This window comes from Lepidochelys kempii, chromosome 3, assembly GCF_965140285.1.
Source record: "Lepidochelys kempii isolate rLepKem1 chromosome 3, rLepKem1.hap1, whole genome shotgun sequence".
NCBI classification, from domain to species: domain Eukaryota; kingdom Metazoa; phylum Chordata; order Testudines; family Cheloniidae; genus Lepidochelys; species Lepidochelys kempii.
The window spans coordinates 31,340,921-31,367,575 of NC_136382.1; the positions used below are offsets into that span (position 1 = coordinate 31,340,921).

At 42.3% G+C, this 26,655-nt stretch overlaps 1 protein-coding gene across 2 annotated transcripts in view; it reads right to left on the reverse strand.

Annotated features, from left to right (window-relative positions):
• Window positions 1-26,655, reverse strand: part of HPCAL1 (hippocalcin like 1) — a 106,396-nt gene that overhangs the window by 65,011 nt on the left and 14,730 nt on the right. The window contains exon 2 of one of the 2 annotated variants that reach the window (XM_073336026.2): window positions 17,604-17,649. The exons of the other annotated variant lie outside the window; for it this stretch is intronic. The gene's annotated coding sequence lies outside the window, so the exon portion shown is untranslated. The remainder of the gene's footprint in view (window positions 1-17,603; window positions 17,650-26,655) is intronic. 2 annotated transcript variants of the gene reach the window in all.

A 26,655-nucleotide genomic window follows, 5' to 3' on the forward strand; every position in this document is an offset into this window, starting at 1 on the left:
CTTAAATACCCTTGGATTAATTTCATCAGGCCCTACCAACTGGAATACATCTATTTTCTTTAACCCTGTTTTTCCCTATTTTGGCTTGTGTTCCTTTCCCCTTGTTGTTAATATTAATTGTGTTGAGTATCTGGTCACCATTAACCATTTTTTTAAGTAAAGACTGAAGCAAAACAGACATTAAACATCTTAGCCTTCTCGATGTCAGTTATTAGCTCTCTTTCCCTGCTAAGTAGAGGACCTATGCTTTCTTTTGTCTTGGTTTTGCTCCTAATGTATTTATACAACCTCTTCTTATTCCCTTTCGTGTCCCTTGCTAGGTATAACTCATTATGTGTCTTAGCCGGTCTCATTTTATCCCTACAGGCTTGTGCTTTCATATTCCTTCTTAGCATTTGGTCTGTTTTCCAGTTTCTGCAGGATTCTCTTTTGATTTTGAGGTCATTAAAGAGCACCTGATAAGAGGCCAATATGGCTCTACTATTCTTCCTTCACATCAGGTAGTTCGCAATTGTGCTTTTGAATATTATCTCCTTGAGAAAGTGCCAGCTCTCCTGAACTCTTTTTTCCCCCTTAGATTTTCTTCCCAGGAACCTTACCTACCATTTCTCAGAGTCTCAAAATCTGCTTTTTTGAAGTCCATGGTCCTTATTCTTCTGTTCTCACTCCTTCCCGTTGCTGAAGGATGGGTCACTTTTCCTCAGGGGAAGCTAACAGTCTGCTGCAGAAACAAGAAGCCCTGCAAAGCCTCCAATATGCCAAGAATGTAGAAAACTTGGACTCTTCGGATAAACGGGGAAACTTGAACATGCGTTTCAAGTTTCAAGCACCTCCAGCTCTAAGTACTGAATTGCCTTCTTCAGAGGGAAAATATTGATGTGTTAGCACTAATATTGACAACTGCTACACCTACCTACGGGGTGGGAACAAGAGGCTTTTAAAATAGTATCTTAGGGGGCTGGCTGGTCTCCCTAGAGCAGTAGTTCTCAACCTATTTACCACTGTGGGCTGCATAAGTAGCTCTCAATGTGTTATGTGGGCGGCATCCACACAATATATACGCTACGATGTCACATGGGCCAGAACTGTGTGCTGATTGGGCTGCAAGCTGCCCCGGGGGTTGAGAACCACTGCCCTAGAACATGTGAGTGAGAATCTTTACCATCTACCAGGATCCCATGCATTTCCTTGTCTCCAGATTTTTACATCAAGTAATCTAGACCTTCTACCTGGCACCGTGACAACAGATCCTGGGGGCCTACCAGAAGACTTGGCAGGTGGAAAAGTGGTGCTGGAGAAACTGAGTGGGGAGGGAGGAGCGATAATTGGGACAAGGCAGAAAGCAGTGGTATTCTGAATGGTTCTCCAAACTGATCTTGCACTGGTACTCCTGTGTAAACAAATTAGTGTAGCGCAGTGAGTGATAATGTTGAGGGAGGAGCTTAACTGAATAAATTACCAAATATATTTTCAAAAAAGTTTGTTCAAGAAGGGCAATGCTGTTTGAGTGAGGTGGTAAGAATGGTAAAAAGAAATCACTAGCATTGAGAAGGGAAACAGATATTCTCAAAGCACCGAGTTTTTATTTACAGAAGATAAACAGGAAAAAAAAAAGTTAAGTCCTGCAGATGGCCTGTCTTGGTGTGGCTTTGATAAAAGCCTCTTAATTTTGACTCTTGGCCAGTTCTATTTCATTTCAGCAGCTCTACAGACCAAAAAAGCACTACAAATATTTAATAAAAATTGACTTTAGGGTTAAGCCTAGCCACTTGAAGGAATCAATAAAGGCTGAGTGTGTGTATTTATTTTTTTCTTTATTCTAATTTTTGGTTTATCATTATGATCATCCTAGTCGGACCTCCTGTATAATATAGGTCAAAGAACTTCAGCCAAAATGTTCTGCATCAAGCCCATAACTTTTGTTTGAGCTACTGAACATCTTTGAAAAAGGTATTCAACCTTGATTTAAAGACTCCAAGTGACAGAGACTCCACCTCAGCCATAAGTAAGTTGTTCCAATGGTTAACTCCCCTCACTGTTAAAAATGTACATCTTATTATGTCATCTTTCTGTATCATGCAATATGTAACCTGGGGTCTGATCCTGCAACCCTTACTCACAAGGTAGTCAACTTCAATAGGCCTATTTGGGCTGGTAAGGTTTAAAAAACCAGATCCTTAGAAGGCAAGTTTTTTGGGGGCAAGGACCACATCTCTATCCTCTCTGTACAGTATTACGAACACTTATAGCAGTCAACAACAATGAATAAATTAAGGCCCATCCTGTTACTCCTTGTGCCTGGGCAGACTGTTGTGTTTGCATGGAGGCGCAAGGACTTCAGTAAGGCTCCACAGGGGTGCAGCAGGCTGGACAAATGCAAGAAAATGCAGGATCAAGGCCTAATTAAAAACAGCAGAGGTGCTCTACTTCTAGCAGTGAGTCAGAAACAAATTCTCTTTTCCATATGTGACCAAAAAAAAAATCCCCCACTTGCCTCCTTTTTACTCAGCTTTCAGGTATTTAGCACCTAGAAGTACAGACCCTCCAGAAACCAGAGGTGGTCCTTCAAGATCTCAAACACATGCTCTTTGAAATACTGCATTTTAGGCAGAATGTGCAAAGCACCAGTGAAGCTAACTAATGATTTCATGAAGTGATGGGGTAAAATAGTAAATTCTACAACATATTCACAGTCAGATTGCAAAGTACAAGAAACCAAAAGTTTAAAACCTCCTGCAAAATTCTAAAATTAAACTATTCTCAGTGTAACAACGGTCAACCATCTGTTCAAACATTCAGGTTATATTTAAATTTGACCTTCTTCCTATTCTCATCTCCAGGCCCAAATACACTCCACAATAATGTGAAAATATTGCTTAAACCACATCATTGTTAGTGATCACTCTCTGGAGGCTTTTTTCAATAGAGGACTATCTGTAAGAGGCCTGTTCTTGGTAGAAACAGGGTAAGGAAGTGAATGGTGAGCCAAAGGTATCTGAAAGAACTATAGTGTAATACATGACTACCCTCATTATCCAGAGATCTCCAGGAACAATCAAAACCTTCAGATAACCAGGGCTTCAGATGAATTCGGGGCACTTAATCCATCAGGCTTTGACATTCACATGAGTGCTTCCTGGTAAAACCTTCTTGTGCTTTTAGTGGTGATTATATACATTTCCTAGAGATTTGTTTTTTTGTTTTTTAAAGAAATCTGGAGCTATCTGGCTAGAGAAATGATGGTCTGTGGTCAAGGCATCGTAGCAGGATATAGGAGACATGGGTTCAATTCCCAGCTCAGTCAGACTTGCGGTGTGATCTTTGGTTAGTCACACTTTCTCTCTCCCCCCGTCTGTTCCCCATCAGTTAAATCGGGTTAAAAATAGTCTCTCTCCTAGCCATCGTCTATTTATATTGTAAGTTCTCACTATGTGTATGGTCAGTGCCTAACTCAACAGGCTCCCGCTCCCCCCATCTCATGCTACAATAATAATGGATTAAGACACCACCAGAATGCCATATCCACCTCAGGAAGTCCATATGAGAGCATCTTCTCCAGGGAAGCTTAGAAGTGGAGTAACAAATGAGGCAATGCTTCGAACCACCTTGGAAGTTTTCAATAACCAGTTAAGATTAGGTAGGTACACATCATGCAGCCTGCCTGTGGAATGTTGCCAATAATTATACCAACTTCCCTGCATATGTGCAAAGTGTATTTTTGTAAGGCTCACAACTAGGTCAAGCCAAAGGCAGGTTTTCCTGGAGCACTCACATGCCCTTCTCCTTGAAGAAAGACAGTCCAATGGTTAGGGTGCTTCAGGACTTGGGACACTCTGATTCAATTCCCTAGTCCGTCACACACTTCCTATGTGACCTCGTGTAAATCACCTAGGATAGGTCTACAGGCGCTTGGAGGCGCAATTCTCAGCATAGGAAGATATCCATGCACTAGCTGTGTTTGAGCTAGGGTGCTAGCAATGGCAGTGTGGCTGCAGGGGCATGGGCAGCGGCTTGGGCTAGCTATCCTACTACAACCCAATTCAAGATCCTACAAGTGTATGTAGGGAGCTAGCCTGAGCTGCCAGCGCCACTATTTTTAGAGCACTAGCTCAAGCACAGCTAGCATGTGAACACCTGCCCAGGCTGGGAGTGACGTCTCCCAACTGCAGCAGGGATGTACCTTTAGCTTTTCACCGTCTCGGTTACCCCTCTGTGAAACGGGGATACTTGCACTCCCTATCTCACAGGGATGTTGTGACAATAACTGCATTAACAATTGTGAGGCGCTCAGGTACTGTGGTGATAGATACGTAAGAACCCAAGATAGACATGACTATTTCCATGATGAATTTCAACACTCTACATGCAAAAGTATTTCACAGTGTAGAGTTCTTAAGTAGAATTTTTCCTCCCCCACCAAAAAAAAAAAAAGCGTATTTTGTCCCTTCCCCCCCATTCTCCTCGTAATCAAAAATGCTTGAAGCAAACAAATACCTTAAGCAAGCACACACCCAAAACACCCCTTTCAAGAAGAGCCTGAAAAAGTCAGCAAGAGGTGAAAGCTGACAAAGGGTTGTTAGAATGAAAAGACTTCTGCAACCTTAAATACAATGGTCACCGCAATTCCCACTAGAGAACCTGACACAAGGCAACTCTCAGTGCATTGTCAATTCTGATGGGACATGTTACAAATCATTTCACAGAGCATCACTCAGCACAGGTGATGCCACCTCTTGGTGGGAATATGTAAATAGAGTAGGTACCCTGCAGCTTGATACCAAGAAATCCCCTGGATTGCCTGAAAGGATTATCTATTTGGCTGACTGTCTTGAGATGCCCACTTAACTAATTGGCTGAGGCATTTCCCAAGGATTGGCTGTGCCCCTGGGGAATGTCTTGGGCACTAGGGAAGAAGAGACATACATATTTGACCACCTGGGAGGATGGCTTCAGGTGGGATAAGAGGCAGGTCAGATGCTGCATTGTGGACTCTGTGTTCCCAGGCTGCAGGATGGAAGTGAAATTATGACATTCAAGGGGAAAGACAAAACATTTTTTGACAAACTTCAGGATCATCTTCTGTGGGGTAGAGTGGTAGAAAACCCTTAGCCCACTGCACTGAAGCACCCTATTAATATATTGGATAGTAGGGATGGAAAAAGAAAAGAAGCTATTATGTTCCGGGTTAGAAATCCACTTTGGTACAGGCATGAATATTTGGTATTGGTATCACTTCAAGAAAGTGGGATTATGATCAGTGAACTAATTTGGCAACGTTGCTGTTTATTCTTTTCTCACTAAAAACTCTGGCTTAAAATATACAGAGAGATTGGTAGTTTGACCTTTAGAAGGAACGTAAAAAGCACTGCAACAGAATCACAGAGTACTTTCCAATTTGTAAAAAGCTAATAAACCCCTGTAAAATTTGAAAAATAATAGCCTATGGAAATTATTTTATTGCAAAACTGTTTAGGTAGCTGTCATTAGTTTAAAGGCCCGTTTTTGTTCAATGACTGCAGTTTCTCATTCTCCCAATACCATGCACCATAACTGTCATCACTAAGCCCTGATTTTATGGAAGCCTCCAGCAGTACCATTATACTCAAGGGCCTGCTAGCATTTTCAACATTAACCCACTTCTCTCAGATTTTAGCTCGTCTTTAGGGTAAATCTTAGGCTTTATTCAGACATTTAATTGTTGTACCTGCCTATCTTCTGCATAAGCAAATCATGCATAATATTCCCTGTATGTCACCTGGTCATTCAAGGACCCATCTATATCAAGCCAGGCCTTTAACAGGGGCTGGGAACATGTATGCTACAGTTCATATTTTAATCATGGTGGGGACAAGTGTTGTGTCTTGTTCCAACCAAGTGGGAACTCTGCATAGGGTTCTTATTCTAACCCTCTTCCAACTCTCCATCCTACTGCTTCATCCTATATAACGCGAGGCATAAGAAAGGGGATGGGGATATACATAATTAGAGGATTTTGTTTTTCCTTTTTAAGGTTTTCCTGTTTTACCCATAAGTAGGAGGGGGCAGACTGGTTTTAAATATTCCACAAAACAAAACAATAACTTCCAAGAACCAATTAAGGCCTTGTTTATACTAGAAAATTGTACCACTTTAACAGAGGTGAAAGTAAGCCGGTCCGGTTCGATGTACCGGTAAGAAAGCTGGTACACATCTGTCAGTATGGGTAGGGCCGCTGATGGTGGGGGCAAAAGGGGCAGCTGCCCCAGGACCCAGTGATTTAAAAGGGCCCAGGGCTCCTGGCAGCAGCTGGAGCCCCTGACCCTTTAAATCGCCTCCTTTAAATTGCAGCTGGAGCCCTGGGTGGCACAGGCCCTGCAGCGCTGAAGAGCTAGCTGGGGGAGTCTGGTCCCAGCCCCGCCCCTTCCACAGGCCTAGAGCTGCCCCCCTCCCCCAAACTTTGCCCAGGACCCTGGCCACCCTGCGCACTGGTAAGTCCGTTAAGTTACTTTCACCCCTGCACTTCATTACATGGGTATAGCTAAAGAACTACAACTCTGCCCTAGTGTGAGTGCAGTTATACAGATATAAAGGTACTTATACCAGTATAGCTATTCCTTCACAGAAAGGGAAACAACTGTACTGGTGTAAAGCACCTTTATAGATCAGTATAACTGATCAACACTAGGGCTTGTACTGATTATTTTATTTACTTATTTTATTGAAATAGTTGTATCAATCATACCCATAAGCCCAGTAGTTCTAGTGGTACAACTTTCAAATACAGACCAGGCCTTAAGCTGCTAAGCGACAAGAACATATTTACCTATCACATCATTTACAAAACCCAAGTACTTATGAGCAAGGAAATGACTAGAAAGGACTAAGTTTTCCACTGGAACATACACTGCACACTTTCTTATTCAGTATAAAGAAATGTGTGTTTTGTCAAAGCACAGCAACCCTGAATGACCACTGACTAGCTGGAGTGAGTCTTCAGCTCACATGAGCTTCTTGTTAAAAAGAGAGCGGACCTTTGGACACAGCTATGAATGTAAATGAGAATCTTAGTTTTCAGGGGAGGGGAAAGGTAGTACAGAAAATTCAAGCCAATGGCTAGAGCTGAAGGGGGGGAGTGATAGCTCAGTGGTTTGAGCATTGGCCTGCTAAACCCAGGGTTGTGAGTTCAATCCCAAAGCAGGCCATTTAGGGATCTGAGGCAAAAATTGGGGATTGGTCCTGCTTTGAGCAGGGGGTTGGACTAGATGACCTCCTGAGGTCCCTTCCAACCCTGATATTCTATGAAGTGATGAAGCAACTGGAGTCCAGTTCTTCAGTAGGATGCTGGAAAAACCTGTATCTCATCAACAAAAATGATTAACTTTGTAATTAAGCCTCCATTTTCTTCAAATACAATCAATCAGTGCATGAGTTTTCAAGGAGATTTAACATTATTGAAAGTACAGTAGAACCTCAGTTATAAACACCTGGGGAATGGAAGCCGTTCATAACTCTGAAGTGTTCGTAACATTGAACGAAACGTTATGGTTGTTCTTTCAAAAGTTTATAACTGAACATTGACTTAATACAGCTTTGAAACGTCAATATGCAGAAAAAATGCTTTTTCTTTATTTTAAAAAAAGCACAGAAACAGTTTTATTACCTTGTCAAATTTTTTTTTAAACATTCCCTTTATTTTTTTTAGTAGTTTATATTTACCATAGTACTGTACTGGCTTTTTTTTTGGGTCTCTGCTGCTGCCTGATTGCATACTTCCAGTTCCAAATGAGGTTGTGATTGACCAGTCAGTCTGTAACTCTGATGTTAGTAACTCTGAAGTTCTACACATGAAAGGGGTTGAAATGAGACTTAGGCCTGGTCTACACTGGGGAGGAGATGGCGGGGTATATCTCGATCTAAGTTACGCAACTTCAGCTATGTGAATAACATAGCTGAAGTCGACGTACTTAGATCTACTTATTGCAGTGTCTGACGCTCCCCCGTTGACTCCACCTGGGCCTCCCACTTCAGCGGAGTGCTGGAGTCGACGGTAGAGTGCTCGGCCATTGATTTATCATGTCTAGACTAGATGCGATAAGTCATCCCCCACTGGATTGATTGCTGCTCGTCTATCCAGAGAGTAATGTAGACAAGCCCATACTTTTCTATAGGATGACACAGAATTATTAGATAAGGGTCAAAGTTTCAGATTGGAGTAAATTATATTTTTCAATCTACTTCAAAAACACTGATCATTTTTCTTCAAAACCTTGCAAAAATATTTCCTTTTGCCTTCAGTCCAAGTCTGGCAACTTTCAGATCCAACAAGCTTTCCAAGTCACAGTAATTCATAGATTTTAAAACCAAAGGGGCAATTTATGGATCTTCTATTTTGGCCTCCTGCATAACAAAAGCCATAGATTTCATCCAGTGATTCCTGCATCTAGCTCAACAAACTTGTGGTTATTAGAGAGTGGGATTAAAATAGGGATTTATAAAGGAACACTATTTTTTCAACACTATTATGGAAAGTAATATCACTGCATCTTCATAATCTACCGATTTTATCATCAAGAAATGCTGAAAATTGAACCATTCTATTTCACAGACTGACCTCTGGCTCTGGAGTGCTTCAACCTCTACGACTATAATAATTTATACTGTCTAAAGTGGAATTCGTGCTATGAAACCAAACTAAATGCAAAGCTTATCCAAATGGACATCATCATTTAGAGTTCCTGGCTATTAAAGAGAGAGTTGAAAAGATTCCATTCTGAGGTTTCTACTCCCACTTTAGATTAAGAACAGAAGACAAAAAGGAGTAATAAGAGGTAAACATTTTGAATAGCATGAGGCTTTGTAAATTCTTGCATTTACAAACACACACACACCCAACTGTGGGCCAAATTTGACCCAATCATGTTCATTTAAAGACATTAAACCTAGTGAACAAAATTTTCCAACTCGTATATTGAAAGTTAGGTGCCTAAATATAAATTTTAGGTGCCTAAATTCAGGCAACCAAGGTTAGAAATTTTGGCCAGCAGTTCAGATGAGAGTTGAGTGGAGAAAGGGAATTCTATTTCTTGGAGGATGTTAATATTTCAAAATTTGGTTTCATTCCTATTTCAAAACACCCCCACTTCAAATTTAGGAATTCTCCAAAAAGGGAAAGCTCTGGGGTCCAGGACTCCAGGGCAGTCCACCTGGCAGGCTGCCCTGAAGCCACAAACCCAGAAAGCCCTCGGGTCCTCAATTCAGGGGCCGCCTGCATGGCGGGCTGCACCCAGAGCTGCAGACCCTGGAAGCCTTAGGAGACCAGGCTGCTGAAGAGGCGCAAGTGCAAGAGCTCGGAAGCCCTGCTCTACAGCACCCCATCAAGTGAGCTGTAGAGGAACCTAGGAAACTGGGAGCCTGGCCTTCCAGGCTTTTGGCTCCCCAACATGCCACCAAATGGCAAGGTGGCAGGAAACTACAGAGCATTTCAATTTAGATGAATCTGCATTCACGGATGGAAAATTTTCTACCAGCTCTAGTACTAATGGCTTTCAAGGAAATTGTTCAGTCAAATCTTTCAAACAAATGTGGCCTGATTTTCCAAAGTGTGGTCCCTCTGAAGCATTCGGCACTGGCTAATCTCAGAAGACAGGATATGGGACCAAACAGACCACTGGTCTGAGCCACTATGGCCAATCTTATGTTAAGGTAATATCCCAACAGCCCCTGTTGACTTTACTGAGCCCATTTTCAAAATAAGCAACTTTCCTTTTTTTATTTTAAAAATATTTATTTATTTTTGGTAACTAGCTTTAAATTGCCTAAATCTAAAAATTTCAGCCACAGTTCATACCTGTCCAGGTTTCTTTAAAAGCGGCAAAGAGTCCTGTGGCACCTTATAGACTAACAGACGTATTGGAGCATAAGCTTTCGTGGGTGAATACCCACTTAGTCATGCAGTTGAAATTTCCAGAGGCAGGTATAAATATGCAAGCAAGAATCAGGCTAGGGATAACAAGGTTAGTTCAATCAGGGAGGATGAGGCCCTCTTCTAGCAGTTGAGCTGTGAACATCAAGGGAGGAGAAACTGCTTTTGTAGTTGGCTAGCCATTCAGAGTCTTTGTTTAATCCTGAGCTGATGGTGTCCAATTTGCAAATGAACTGAAGCTCAGCAGTTTCTCTTTGAGGTCTGGCCCTGAAGTTTTTTTGCTGCAGGATGGCTACCTTTAAATCTGCTATTGTGTGTCCAGGGAGACTGAAGTGTTCTCCTACAGGCTTTTGTACACTGCCAGTCATAATATCTGATTTGTGTCCATTTATCCTTTTACATAGGGACTGGTTTCTTTAGTTGCCTTTCCTTTGCATTAATGACTACAATTCTTTTCTTTTGAAATCTTTTGAAAGTTCTGTATTGTTTAATGTGACAGTTCAACCACATCAAGAAATTATGGAAGCCAGTGGTCAGTTCTGGCAATAGGAACAGGACATCAAAGTCAATCTGACATACTATTTGTAGACAGCTCTTACTGTACTTCCCAAGCAGGTCTGACCTCAGCTACCGGGCATGGGCATGCATTTATTTTTCCTCAGGATACAAGCTATTATACGGTGATAACAGTGAAGAACATTATGGAGGTGATCATCAAGAAATTTAGAACCTGGTCCAAACCCACTTAAGTCAAAGGAAAGACTCCAAGTACTTCACTGTGATTTGATCTGCTCCTTAAACATGCACCTCATTTTATATTTTGACTAATCAGAGTCAAGACTTGTTTGTCTGAATTTGTCAGGCAACTCCATAAACATACAGATACATAAAACCTCTACTAGATACAGTTCTAGGAGTGGTTCCCCAAATAACTGGATAATACGACCATGTATTAATATAGTCTGAATGTGTCTTATTCCATTATAGTCCTTCCTTCTCTACACATCCACATTTTTAAAAGGAAAAACCCCCAAACAAACAGAAACCATTGCAGCCAGAGGTTTTAGCTAATCATCCTTGCAAGGGTAATATGATTGCAAGTATGGGACACGATGCTACCACCCTTACCTCACGTGAGCAATCTTTATGCACACGAGTAGCTCCATTAAAATCAATGAGGCTATATGTGAGCATTTAAGTGTTGCAAGACTGCATCCTGTGTTTCCATGCACCATCACACAGTGATGAGAAAATGCTGTACCACAAGCCAAATGTGACTATTTTGTTACAAAACTGGTGAATGTGGTTGAGGTTGTTATGGAAAACAAAATTAACTTACTCACTACTGAAGGAAAAAGAGCGAGCTCATGACTAATCTTTTCAGTTCTTGGTATTGACAGGATTTACACAGCCATACTGATTTTTATAAAAATAGTAAATCGTATTACCTCTATGCTGCAAGACCAAAGATGCACAACGATACCTTAATACAGATTAAATAAAAATAGCACTACCTGAGTCAATCTGAGGATGATAATGCTTTGTAATCTCACACTATTAAAGGATGAACATTTGCATAGCAGTGAATCAACATGAGATACTTGCAGTAGGATACAATTCTCTTTTTGTTTCTTATACTATACCAATATTCATGCAAAATTTGGAAGGAGGAAGGTGTGTGCAGAAGGTTCAGTATGTGGAGAAGAAAAGCACTGCTGTTAGAGAATGCCAAGCTCAGTATCTCCTTTCAGTTCTGAAACATTAGCCCATAATTACATTTTCCAGCAATACTATTGCTATATTACATTTTCAAGCAAGGTGGTCTCTGAGTTAGTGCATTTATCCTTAAAACGCTCCCTGAATAAACTGCAAATTTGTAGAGCTTTTTCAGCATTGAAAAGATCAAGAAGTTTCCAGGAGTTGATATTGCAAGTCCCTTCATTAAAGTGAAAAATATGAAGCATGCATGGTGTGTTGCATATCCATCCTAATTAAAAAATTATTGAATTATTTAAGGAAACATGCAAAAATGTGATATATATTAAGTACAATACAGAAGAGCTTGAATAGTGAAAATATTAACAAAACTGAATTATACAATGAACATGAAGGAAGGGAAGGGAAGGGAAGGGAAGGGAAAGGAAGGGAAAGGAAAGGAAAGGAAAGAAGCTGGATACAGGAAGAGCAGAAATATGAGTAAAAATACATTCTTCATTTAGTAAATAAGACAGGAATGATCCCAACAGAAGATTAAATTGGCCTAATTACTTTGTAATATAGCAGATGGCCAGGTCTGTTATGGTTAAGGTTTATCTATACACATTACTCTCCTACACAATATTCTTCACTTCAATGGTGGTGTGAGCCACTTGTTTATGCTAGGCTTTCAGTACTTAATTTATCCATGTTGGACATCCAGCTCTTGTAGTTCCTACCGAAAGGTGGCAAGAGATAAATACCAAAAACGTAAAGCCAATGGAATTTTCTTTTCAAAAAAATTTGTGGTATATTCTTTACCTTTTTATCAGCTGAAAGGCAAAATGTAGCATGAGCTGCATTGCCACATGGAGGAGGCAGTGGTGCCTTAGGACATGTCTACACATATAGCACTGCAGTGGCACAGGTGCAGTGGTGCATCTGGTGAAGACACACTATGCTGAAAAGAGAGAGCTCTCCCATAGGCATAATAAAACCATCTCTATGAGCAGCAGAAGCTATGTCAGCAAGAGAAGCTCCGCCACCAACAGCACTGTCCACATGGTGTTTATGTTGGTGTAATTTATGTCACTCAAGGGGGCGGTTTATTCTTACCCCTAAGTGACAAATTCTGTAGACAAAGCCTTATACACCTAAGCCAGTCCTCTGGCTGACTTGAGCTGGGGTCTGAGCTAAGAGAAATCAAAGGGAAAGCGATACACCCCAAATGCAAAGACTGAAGAATGGAGTTTGCCAACTGAGTTTCACAATGGGAACTCCAAAGTGGGGGGAAATCTGCAAGAAGAAGAAATACTTATCTTTGTTCTAGCCTTACCACAGAATAAAGTAAAGGTGAAGGAAACTGTTCATGATAGGGAATGAGTGGGTAGCATTAAAAGAGGTGCTCTGGGTCCACCAACTTTTAGGGCTTTAGGAGAAGCAGGCACAAATTAATCTAGTTCTCAGTGAACAAGGGATCATGTTAACTACTGGCAGACTCAGAGGTCATGGGCTGAATTGGCAAGGACCGATATTACCTTCTCATATCCAGAAGTTTCCCACAATCCCAAATCAAGGAGGAGGAAAAATAGGAAGAATCAGAGGTTGCATTGCCTAGGGTGACCAGGATTTAATCCTGAGCTAGGGAGTGATGTTTGTAGGGAATGAGAGTTCAGAGACTCTCCGGAGGGTTTGGACTGCTAGACAGGCATGTTAGGGTCTAGGAACACTCAGGGACATGCAACTACTGGGAAGATTAAATGGCACTCCCCTTCCTACAGGTCCCACCTCTTCCGCCAATTTATGCTTTATCAGAGTCCAAATTATTTGCTTTTCTGCTGCCTCCTCCTTTTGGATTCCATTACACTAGAGGAATATATAGCTACAGTGTGCCAGTGAGCAGAGGGAGAGAAAGAATAGAGCTGTGCGGAGAGGGGGAACAAGTTGTACTGCCGGCCAGGAGAAGATGGGTAAAAAGACTTAATCTAGGAGGGGCTATCCAGTAGGAGTAGTTGTATGGGCAATGGGCAGTTTTTAATTAAACTGGGTGCTGGGGTGCAAAAAACTTCCACACAACTTCCCCAAAAACCCAGACTCAGGAGCACTGATTGCAATTCGAGATAATTCCAGTACAACCAGGGTACCTGGTCACTGTAACCTACCTTCCTGGGCTGTAGATAAAGAGTTTTATTTCCATTACTATCACTGTCAGTCCTGTGATATTTCATGGGTAAGAAGTCAACCTAATACCTCATACACTCTTCCATTTGGTACAATTTTCCAGATATAGGGGCATCTTTACTATCCCTTTAAGATAAGGACAGCTCAGTTTTTGATTAAAGTGTTTAGGAAAGTCAGTTTATTGCCAGGATAAATCTCTCTTGCTCTGGATTCTGCAAGCACTTTTTGACTTCTAGTTCTATCATTCTGAATTCAAGAACTTGCTAGTTCTGGTTGTAGGTTTCAGTGCTGAACCAGAGATCTTTCTCCATACACTCTGGAACTGGAAAAAGACTGGTTAAGCCAAGCAGCCCGTTTACCTGCCAGAAGAAAAATTTGCTTTCGGTGATGTTTGCAGTGTTTTGTCCTTCAGATCTCACAGTACTAGATCTGGCCATTACCAGCTCCACAACGGTGTACACACACCACTGCCTCGCGCACCTACCCTCTCTCAGCCACTCATTCATGCAGATTATAGCAATTCCCTCCTCTATCACCTCTGAGAATCACTCTCACCAAGTCCCCAGTCTATTCAGACTAATGCTGCAAATATGCTCACCACCAAGAATACACAAGACTGCTTTCCCCAAACCTCATCCAAAGAAACCTCCCAAATTCTGTCTCCTGGATTTCAAAACCCTTCGTGGCTCCTATGCCCCTCAATCTATACTATATCTGATCTCATTCTCCCAATACCTTCACTTGCTGCCTCCTCTCAGACCCCAACCCAATCTACTCTGTTGGAGGTTGACCCTCTGCTGCTGCTTCTGACCAGCTATGCAGCTCACCAATCCTAAACAAAACAAAAAACACCAGCTTGATACTCCCCTCATCAACACTACCAACAGCAGCTGTTGGTTCCCCACACTGGTGGTTACCAGTACCCTATGCATCTCCTAGTCTATTAACCCCCCGCCCCAGATCCCCATCATATCTAGCGACCATTGCAATGTCTGTGCATTGTGAGACATTTGCATGAATGACATGCAAACATTATTACACCAAAATAAGCCATCATATCTTACTTACTTACACACACACACACACACACACACACACACAGAGTAAATACAGACAAGGCACATCACGGAGTCTCATTGCATTCCTGTTTATACCTGATATCGTGCCTCTGTGAAACATCAAGTCACATGGAAAAATAGATTCTAAAAACAATAAATTAAACCAGAAGGGCCCAATTTTAAAACATTCAGTGTGTCATGTTTCGAGCATCACAAATACATTTCTGGAGGTGTATCATGTAATCATTAAGCTTCTTGCACAACACAATTAAATCTTGTGAAAACCCTATAAGAGCACGTGCAGCATAATGTAATGACAGATTGTTCACCCCATAAATGCCAATTAAATTACAATTCTAAAACTGCCAGTTTTATTCCGAAATCTATTCGCCAAAACAAAATTGAAATTGGAAAGAGTTTAAAGCAGGGATTAAAAAACTTCAATGTGCAAGATCACAAATGCATCATTTGGAATGCATTAATTCAGTACTTATTAACTGGAGATTTACTGGTATGTCAAACCAAACTGTAAGGTTACAGATAGCAGAATGCAGATGAATTTTATTCTATTCTGAAAAAAATACACAAAGGTAGAGCTTCGTTAATCAAACTTGACACAGAGAGCTCATCAGTAAAATTCTAATACAAAGCTGTATAAATGCAAGACTATTAACACTGCACAATAGAAGTCAAGAAATACAGAAGGAAAGGTTCCTATACCAATGTTAATTGAGCTGTTCTGCTCACGTAGGCCCCAATTCAGCACACATTTTAACCACATGACTAACTTTAAGTGCATAAAGAGTCCCAGTGGGACTACTCATTTGCTTAAAGTCAGGCATATGGTTAAGTAGATTGTTCAATCAGGGCCTATACCATAGCACCCAATCTGGAAAGCACATAAGCACATGACTAAGTACTTCCCTGAATTGGGACCATAATGTTTTTCCTATTCAAACATACATCTTAATATATTACTGTTTAGGCTATACAACATATACATTGAAGTGTGCAATGTGGAGAGTTACTATTCCTCTACGAAACCACCAACACAAAATTTGAACTTTTTTTCCAAATCGAATAAAGTAATTTCAGGTACTACATATGCCTCTGAGTGCCCCACAAACTTTCAGGGGGTTACAATATATTTCACCTGCCATGTTTTTCCAAAATCCTGTAGCTTGTGAAAATCCTATATAAAAGACAGGAAAAATTAACATTTTCTAAAGCACCTCAGTGACTTCGGAGCCCATGGGCTGGTCTACACTGAAAGCTGTACCAGTGTAATTATGTCAGTGAGAGGTGTGACTTTTTGCTGATATAGTTAGTGCAGTAAAAGCCCTAGGATGCACACAGTATAAAAAGTGCTTTATACTGGTACTACATTTCCTGAACCAGAATAAGCTATATTGGTATAAGCACTTCTATATTGACATAACTGTGCCCACATCGGGGAGTTGGGAGAAGAGGGGTTTGCTGCTTTAACTACACACATATCCGTAAAGGTGTTAGCCATCGGAGATGTCTACTTAGACTTAAGCCACAAGTTCAAATCCTAGCAGGCTTGACTCAATCTTTTGTCCTATGTAGAAAATTAGGGTGTCATGCATTATGTGTGGAGGTCTTTGTGAAAGAACTTAATTGATGTCCTGTCTGTTCTGCATGGACAAATGTAATGGCTCTTTAGTAAGAGTACAGGTTCTTGGCAGAAATTCATCCCATCCAACATGGACACACAGAATATTGTGCAGCATGCTGTGCAAAAGAGGTTGCTGCATTTCAGTTGTGCTGTGCGTGGACACTCGTGAAATACACTGGGATCTTCTGTAAAATAAAAATATATATTTATTTTACAGAAGGGGAGGTAGTCCAGTAATTAACTAAGGTTGAATTTCCCAAGTGTTTTAATCTATCTGAACACACGATCACTTTAATAGCTTGTATCCTGTGCACTGGGGAAATGAAACGCAAGGATAAACTTCCTGAGCAATTAATGTGTAATGATATAATTGTGTTAACCTTATTGGGAAAAACTTAGCATTGAAAGACGAAATGCAGTAGCAACAACTACACATTTATTCAGAAACAGTAACAGAGAATACTACTGACCAGATCCACAACTGGTAGCTAAACTGATTCACATCAGTTTAAGAGCTGGCTCTGCATGTGCATAATGTGGCCACATTAACATTTCTGTAGGAACCTTACCTTTTCACATTTGCTGACTATTTTAATGTTTCGTTTACCTAATTTTAACTACACAGAGATGTACGGCATACATGAGTATACTATGAAGACACAAGTCACATTAGTCAGAGGCAAGAGTGAGTTATTCCAAACTTTAAAATTCCATTCTATTCAATTTAAATAGGTTAGTTATGTTCTCAAGGAAGTCGTCCTTTGAAATGGAAAGGAGGACTTTGGCCTCATGGGGCAGCATAGACTATTAGATCTGAATAAAATCTAATTTGTACAAATTTCCCCCACTGGAGATATATTAGCTTAAAAAGATAAAACTTAATTACTGAATTCTCAGGAAATTCATTCTGGTGTGAAGATAAAAGTTTGTAACATTGATGTAAAAAGACCAGACTTGTTCTTCAGGTCAACAATTAATGGCATCCTGTCTATAAGTGTCACCCCAAATTTTGCTCAATGCAGAGGATTAATACTTGCTGCAAGCCAAGTTTTGAGGCTTACATTTTCTGTTCTTTCAGATCACTAGGTGCTTTGAATGGGGCAGAAAAGGGGGAGAAAATCACCCTTACCTCTTATCTTGAATCTCTTCAGAGCAATTTAGATGCATTCACTTGCCTGAAAGAAAAAGCATAAGACATACATACTTGACCTAGAGTTTTCCCCTAAGTCTCAGTCTTTGGGACAAATCTTGTTTTTGGCCCCCCTGTGCAAATCTCTTAGGTCAACAGGGCTGCACACATGTAACAGAGATCAATATCTAGCCCTTAGTGTGAAAATTCTGTGAGTGTTATTCAGTAGTCATTCCAAATGCATACAGTGGGGGTGGGGGAACCTACAGCCCGCGGGCCGGATTTGTCCCGCTGCTTCATTTCAGCAGGCCTGCAACAAGTCTCAGCACCACGGGCCAGAAACCCTTAGCCTCGGCACACCCCCCGCGGGACTGGAGCCATGAGCGCCAGCTCACCCTGCTGCGGGGGAAAGCTGGGGTTGCCAGGCTGTTAAAGTTTGGTCAGCTCAGCGCAGCTCCCAGAAGCAATTAGCATGTGCCTGCGGTCCCTGGGCAGAGAGGCCATCAGGGAAGCTTTGCGTGCTACCCCCGCCCCCAGTGTCGGCTCTGCAGCTCCCACTGGCCAGGAACCGTGGCCAATGGGAACTGTAGGGGCGGTGCCTGCAGGCATAGGCAGTGCGCACCAAGCAGAGCCCCCAGTCTCTCCGCCTAGGGGTGGGACATGGAGGCTGCTTCTGGGAGCAGCGCAGAGCCCTGGCAGGCAGGTAGCCTGTCTTAGCCCCGCTGCGCCACCGACCAGGAGCCACCTGAGGTAAGCGCCGCCCAGCCGGAGCCTGAACCCCAAACCCCCTGCCTCAGGTCCAAACCCCTCCCACATCCTAACTCCCTTCCAGACCCCACAGAGGTCGGAACTCCCTTCCGCGCCCAACCTCCCTCCCAGAGCCCACACCCCGCACCTCCTCCCACAGCCCAAGCCCCTGCCCTAGCCCTGAGCCTGCTCCCTCACTCCAAACCCCTTGGCCCCAGCCTAGAGCCCCCTCACGCACTGACCCGCTCATTTATGGTCCCACCCTGTAGCCTAGGGGAAACCCTGAGCTGCCGCCCCCCTGCAGGGCTGTCTGGCCCACAACTGATGTTTTCTGTGGGTCAGTGGCCCCGACGGAAAAAAAGGTTCCTCACCCCGGCATACATCTATTAAATTTTACAACCTAAACGTACGTTCTATTTGTCCTGAAATACAGAAAACTGCTAGGGAATTGATCAGTATGTAAATTTCTCTTATTGTGCATGAAAAATCAATTCTACTGGCCTTCGAAGTCCACTTGTACCATCCTCCCTGCTTGATGCTGTTATACGTTCTTCAGAAAGAACGAGTCAATTTTAGCTCAAAGAAAAATCCCAACATGCAAGCATCGGTCTTGAACCTCCAAATATTATTTGTCCAGATCTAGGAGTAAAAGAAAGGCAACCAAACTACACGGACACCAGTTTCGTTTTCTGGAGCCATTAATGACATTATAAAAGAAGGTTAGAAATGGCTTCTCTTACAATCCGTTATCTTACTTCAACAGAACAGAGACTACTATTAGTTTGTATCTCTGCAGAGCCTGCCAGGCAAGGATCCTAAAGCTCTTTACAAACATTAATACAGAGTTTTTTTACCCAGAAAAAGTAGTATTAAAAGATTCCAGGAAGTCCACTAGGAACTTTGCTATTACTATAGATTTTACATAGAAGGTGCTCAGATACTACAATGAGGGGTGGCAGAATAAAACCCTCAGATAATTAATTTAGCCTCACCACCCCTGTGGCAGCAAGTATTTATTTCCATTTTTCAGTCAGAGGGCCAGGTGAGTTTATAAATCAAATAAAGCCCCCACTAAACTCAATAGAATGACTTCAAGTGGGAGTTAAATCAGGCCTTAAATTACCTTCCCAAAGACCCAAAGTCAGTGGTAGAGGAGGAAACCAAAACAGCTCATCTGACTCTTAGTCATGTGCTTTTGCCATAGAACTATCCTTCCTCCCCCACTTACTGTAATAGCGTAAGTTACAGAATACTGTATTTGACCACTTAATTAGCAACTTTGAATTAAAAGCTATGTCCACCTTCTGGATTAGAATACACACAATCATTTAAATATATGGGGTGCGTGTGTATTTCTTCTTCATTTTAAAAGGGTCTTCAGGAGAAGTACTGGATATTGTTTCCTAAAATCAGAAGTCCTGATTCCAATCCTAAAAAGCCTAGTTTAGCCCGACTCCCTCAGGGAACGGACGGCCAGGATCCCCTGGGGGACTAACTTGAAGGGGAAAGGAGTCCAGGAGAGCTGGCTGTATTTCAAGGAATCCCTGTTGAGGTTACAGGGACAAACCATCCCAATGAGTTGAAAGAATAGTAAATATGGCAGGCGACCAGCTTGGCTTAATGGTGAAATCCTAGCGGATCTTAAACATAAAAAAGCTTACAAGAAGTGGAAGGTTGGACATATGACTAGGGAGAGTATAAAAATATTGCTCGGGCATGTAGGAATGATATCAGGAGGGCCAAATCGCACCTGGAGCTGCAGCTAGCCAGAGATGTTAAGAGTAACAAAGAAGGGTTTCTTCAGGTATGTTGGCAACAAGAAGAAAGCCAAGGAAAGTGTGGGCCCCTTACTGAATGAGGGAGGCAACCTAGTGACAGAGGATGTGGAAAAAGCTAATGTACTAAATGCTTTTTTTGCCTCTGTTTTCACTAACAAGGTCAGCTCCTAGACTGCTGCGCTGGGCATCACAAAATGGGGAAGAGATGGCCAGCCCTCTGTGGAGATAGAGGTGGTTAGGGACTATTTAGAAAAGCTGGACGTGCACAAGTCCATGGGGCCGGACGAGTTGCATCCGAGAGTGCTAAAGGAATTGGCGGCTGTGATTGCAGAGCCATTGGCCATTATCTTTGAAAACTCGTGGCGAACCGGGGAAGTCCCGGATGACTGGAAAAAGGCTAATGTAGTGCCAATCTTTAAAAAAGGGAAGAAGGAGGATCCTGGGAACTACAGGCCAGTCAGCCTCACCTCAGTCTCTGGAAAAATCATGGAGCAGGTCCTCAAAGAATCAATCCTGAAGCACTTGCATGAGAGGAAAGTGATCAGGAACAGCCGGCATGGATTCACCAAGGGAAGGTCATGCCTGACTAATCTAATCGCCTTTTATGATGAGATTACTGGTTCTGTGGATGAAGGGAAAGCAGTGGATGTATTGTTTCTTGACTTTAGCAAAGCTTTTGACACGGTCTCCCACAGTATTCTTGTCAGCAAGTTAAGGAAGTATGGGCTGGATGAATGCACTATAAGGTGGGTAGAAAGCTGGCTAGATTGTTGGGCTCAACGGGTAGTGATCAATGGCTCCATGTCTAGTTGGCAGCCAGTATCAAGTGGAGTGCCCCAAGGGTCGGTCCTGGGGCCGGTTTTGTTCAATATCTTCATAAATGATCTGGAGGATGGTGTGGATTGCACTCTCAGCAAATTTGCGGATGATACTAAACTGGGAGGAGTGGTAGATACGCTGGAGGGGAGGGATAGGATACAGAAGGGCCTAGACAAATTGGAGGATTGGGCCAAAAGAAATCTGATGAGGTTCAATAAGGATAAGTGCAGGGTCCTGCACTTAGGACGGAAGAACCTAATGCACAGCTACAGACTAGGGACCGAATGGCTAGGCAGCAGTTCTGCGGAAAAGGACCTAGGGGTGACAGTGGACGAGAAGCTGGATATGAGTCAGCAGTGTGCCCTTGTTGCCAAGAAGGCCAATGGCATTTTGGGATGTATAAGTAGGGGCATAGCGAGCAGATCGAGGGATGTGATCCTTCCCCTCTATTTGACATTGGTGAGGCCTCATCTGGAGTACTGTGTCCAGTTTTGGGCCCCACACTACAAGAAGGATGTGGAGAAATTGGAGAGAGTCCAGTGAAGGGCAACAAAAACGATTAGGGGTCTGGAACACATGACTTATGAGGAGAGGCTGAGGGAGCTGGGATTGTTTAGCCTGCAGAAGAGAAGAATGAGGGGGGATTTGATAACTGCTTTCAACTACCTGAAAGGGGGTTCCAAAGAGGATGGCTCTAGACTGTTCTCAATGGTAGCAGATGACAGAACGAGGAGTAATGGTCTCAAGTTGTAGTGGGGGAGGTTTAGATTGGATATTAGGAAAAACTTTTTCATTAAGAGGGTGGTGAAACACTGGAATGCGTTACCTAGGGAGGTGGTAGAATCTCCTTCCTTAGAGGTTTTTAAGGTCAGGCTTGACAAAGCCCTGGCTGGGATGATTTAACTGGGAATTGGTCCTGCTTCGAGCAGGGGGTTGGACTAGATGACCTTCAGGGGTCCCTTCCAACCCTGAGATTCTATGAAGTTAGTCTGTATATTTAGCATGAACCATTAAATCTATTGTCAATGAAAAGGGAGGTATAACTGAATTAGCAGAACCAGCTTATGGCAGAAATTTAATTACAAGGCAGAATTAAAGGATGATAAATCAATTTTTGGAGGCTGGACAAGAAAGGGTTGTTGTTGGATTAGATACTAGTATCAAGGCAAATGGTAGATTACAAGTTACCAATCTGATGGTTCTACAAAATCATTTTTAGTGTTATACCTATTAAGAGGCTGTTTTGACAGACCAAAGGAAAGAAGGCAGTACATTATGAATGACCCCTTGATGTAGCTCCTATCACACTTTGCTATATAGGGCTGGATGAATGCAACCACTGCATCTCAAGTCACACACATTACTCAACCTGAACATATCCAAATGATCCCTTTAAATTCTAAAATGCCTGTTAACTAGTAATTCTATCTAACACACAGAATCCAAGGTCTTCAGCATTAAAAGTCCAAGTCCCTACCACTTGAGCTGAAAGAGTAACTCCTTTAACCATAAAGAAATAGCAGGCTTTTATCCTCAGTGAGAGCCAACTATCAGAAGGAAACTGGAGCAGAAGTTGCTAGCCTACTGCTTGTAAGTTATACAGACAACCCTGACTTTGGGGAAGGAGTGTCCTGAATATGGACCTGATTTGAACTGAGTTTTCGTATGTACCACCCATAACCCTGAACACTCCATAACAGCCACATGGGGTTTTCAACACAGCCAGGGTTAAGCACAATGTATATTTGTGCTTCAATTCTGTTGTTTCTATATAAGGGGTTAAGCATCCCTTTTAAGGTACTAGGATTTGCGAGAGATTGTACTCACTCACTGCTGTTACCTGCAGCATTTTATTATGTACTCTGAAGCTGTTCCATCCATGTTTCTTCATTTCTATTCATGGCTATTATTCTTATAGAACACGCCTCTCAAAATGATGGAGCTTGAAATGTACTTAGCTCTTTTTTCCTCATTAACAGCTACTGCTTCACCCTGCACTGCTCCAATGTTTATTCATTTTCCCTTTGCTGAGAATATTCTCAAATCAATAGGAGTAGTAGGCATTAAGAAGACACTTACTCATGTCTTGAAAGTTCAGCTTTAACAGTCAAACAGCATTAGGGCAAATCAGTACGGTTATTAACGCTACCTTTACAGTCAAGTTTCTCACTAGCTCATCTTCTTTCAAAAGTGCTGTACATGCCAGCAAGCTTCCTTCAGACATTATAAAGCAGAGGCTGTGTCTATGTTCTCATCTAGCAAAGCTTGCTCACTTACAGTTCTTATTTTGATTGGGATCTGCTGGCATCCCACATGTTGCTCTTCTTGAATGCAAACAAGTACTCTAAGCCCTGAGAACGAGGTACTCCCTTCTCTATTTTTGTGGTCATGTCAGGAACACTCCAGATATCAAAGAGCTGCAACTCTCCTACCATGTGATCACCTTTTCTTTTTTAACATGGCACTTTCCTTGGCCAGTTCTACAGCTCCTCTAGCGCCTCTCTCTCCTTCCAGTACTCCACTCCTGTGCACACTGCTATCCAAGCATTTACACTATACTCACACTCGTCCCCTAGGCCAGACGACACACTGCATCTGTTCAATACATGCTAGCCAGTCACCTGCTCCTCTAGATCCCTCTGCTGGCCCAACTTCCCCTCACGACATTTCCCCCAACTCTCCTCTTTAAAAGAGTGCCCTTAAAATTGCTACATCCACAATCTATCATGGGCCTATTGGGCAATAGGGCCATGTGAGCCCATGTGAGGTGTAATTCACAAGGTCAGCATCAAGCAGCCGGTAAAGAGATTCATGCTCCCTGCAATAAATGCTGACATGCTAACCCTACATGTAAAGCTCCAGAGGAGCTGAGAAGCCACTCAGGGTTTTTCCCCCCACAAGTTCTACCAATTTAGGGGGGTGGGAGTGGGAAAGAGGGAGAAGCGATAAGTTGTGGCCAGTTTGCCCTACCCCGCTCAAGAGCTTTCACCCCAAGTCCATTTCCATTCAGAAATGTGCTCTACCCCAATGTCATAATGATAATGATAATGATAAACCCCAATGATAATGTCATAAAGAGCAGTTAATACTCCACAGCCTCCCCCCCCCCCCCCGCCATGCACGCATGCAGCGGAGTCAGTACTACATGGAGGGGTTGAGCAGCAGGAGCCATTAATCCTTCCTTCCTCCGGTCTGGACAGTAACATGCCACATTTTCTATTTATTGAGGCCCTGATTACCATAGTATCTGAGCATCTGAGTCTTCCTAGTGTATTTATCTGCTCAGCTCCCTTGGAAGGTACTATTACCCCACTTTACAGACCTGGAACTGAGGCACAGAGACACCAAGTGACTTGCCCAAGATCACACAGGAAGTCTGTGGTGAAGCAAGCAACTGAATCCTGGTCCCGTTGAGTCCCAGGCTAATAGCCTAACCACTGGGTCATGTAAGAGCTATCCGGAAGATAGACAAAGCATGAGGGAAAACACCAATTCAGTGAGTTGCAGAACACCAATGATATTAGGCATTAGCTATGGAGATGGATCCAAGACATTCCTTACAGATTTTGGTGGTTAATTTGGAAGACCACTTACACCCGCTGAATAAATGGACGGATTCCCATGCTACTTTGTTTTCTCATGCTTTAGAATAGTCTGTGTTTTCAGTCAGAACACAGATGTGTCCATCAATGGCCAATTCCTCATCTTCAGTTTTTCTCCTTCTGTCATCTGCATACAAAGCATTCCATCATTAACCTTTGCAACATGAAGTGTATTACAGGCACCCGCTGTGACGGGTGAGATCACAGAAACCCCTTTGGCCACCAAATATGCCAAGACTGCTACTTCCCCTGCTTTCCCTGACAGCTTGGGACTCCAGTACCCTGTCTTGCTGAGCCAGACATGCCAGTCTGCTCCAACACAGACCCAGGGTCTGAGCCACATGCCCCAAAGCTTCAGACTAACTGAAAGCAACTTAGGAAGTGTTCCTGTCTTTGACACTTAGATGCTCAACTTCCAATGGGGTCTAAACTTAAATAAATGCATTTTATCCTGTATAAAGCTTATACAGGATAAACTCATAAATTGTTCATCCTCTATAACACTGATAGAGAGATATGCACAGCTGTTTGCGCCCCCAGGTATTAATACATACTCTAGGTTAATAAGTAAAAAGTGATTTTATTAAATACAGAAAGTAGGATTCAAGTGGTTCCAAGTAGTTACAGACAGAAAATGAATTACCAAGCAAAATAAAATAAAACACACAAGTCTAAGTCTAGTACAGTAATAAAACTAAATACAGGTAAAAACCTCACCCTTAGAGGAGGAATTCCAGTAAGCTTTCTTTTACAGATTAGTCTCCTTCTAGTCTGGGACCAGCAATCACTCACACCCCCTGTAGTTACTGTCCTTTGTTCCTTTCAGATAGCCTCTCCACCTCCAAGGATATCTCCGTAGCCAGCTGAAGACAAAATGGAGGGGTCTCCCATGGGCTTAAATAGACTCTCTTCTGGGTGGAAATCCCCTCCTCTCTCCTATGTAAAGTCCAGCTCCAAGATGGAGTTTCGGAATCACATGGGCAAGTCACATGTCCATGCATGACTCAGTTTTTTACAGGTAGCAGCCATGGGTCACATGCTACCTTGAACATCCTCAGGTAGACTTCTTATGTGGATTGGAGCATTCCAAGATCCATTGTCCCTGAAGTACTTCTTGACTGGGTATTTAATTTGCACACTCTTTTCTCAAGAAGCTGAACAAATGCTTTACAAAGGCTACTTAAAATTCAAGCCAGTACATAGCCAATATTCATAACTCTGAATACAAAAATGACACATGCATACAACTAGGACTAACAGATTCAGTAGATCATAACCTTTACAGAGATACGTTACATGGCATATGTAGCATAAAACAAACATTCTAGTTATGTCATATATACATTCATAAGCATATTTCCATAAAGTCTTATGGGGAGCATCGTCACACCCGCCACCTGCTTGCTAAGCAAAACTGATAGCATTTGAGAAGTTTAATCTGCAGCGGTGAAGCTGAACGCAGACAGGCTCATCTCCCTGCAAGTGGAAAGCTAGAGAAAGAAAGCATAATGCTAAATCACCAGCAAAAGCAATTTAAGAAAAAGAAAAAGATTTTGGCACTGTAAGGTGTCGCTCCAGTAAGCAAAACGTGAAACAAGCCAGGGGCAGCAAACTACAAACTAGAAGATCCTGAAAATATGCTACTATATGCTATTCACTGGGCGCTTACACAAGCTCTCAAAACACAGCTTCCCCTTTTAGATCCTTCTCTACGTAAGGAAGTTGGGATCTTACTCCTCTGCCTTTTTATTTTTTTAAATTGACAATGCCTAATGATTTAATGTGTTGTTGCACTTTTATATATTACTGCATGGGCAGAAGCCTCTTCCTTCATCCATTCCACAGACAGATACAGGATCGTACTAGTCAGACAGTATCTATTAGGTCATCTAATATACCACCTGCTCTTAAACTGGAATTTTAAAGAACTACTCCAAGATACATTGACATGGTACATTGTACCCGTGTGTGTTTTATGTCTGTTTTGTTTAGGATACAGAAATATTTTTTTATAGTTTATGTACATCTGACAAGCCTGAATCTAAATCGTGGATGACAACACTCAAGATGAATAGTTACTGTTCATCTCCAAACAGCCAGATTCAC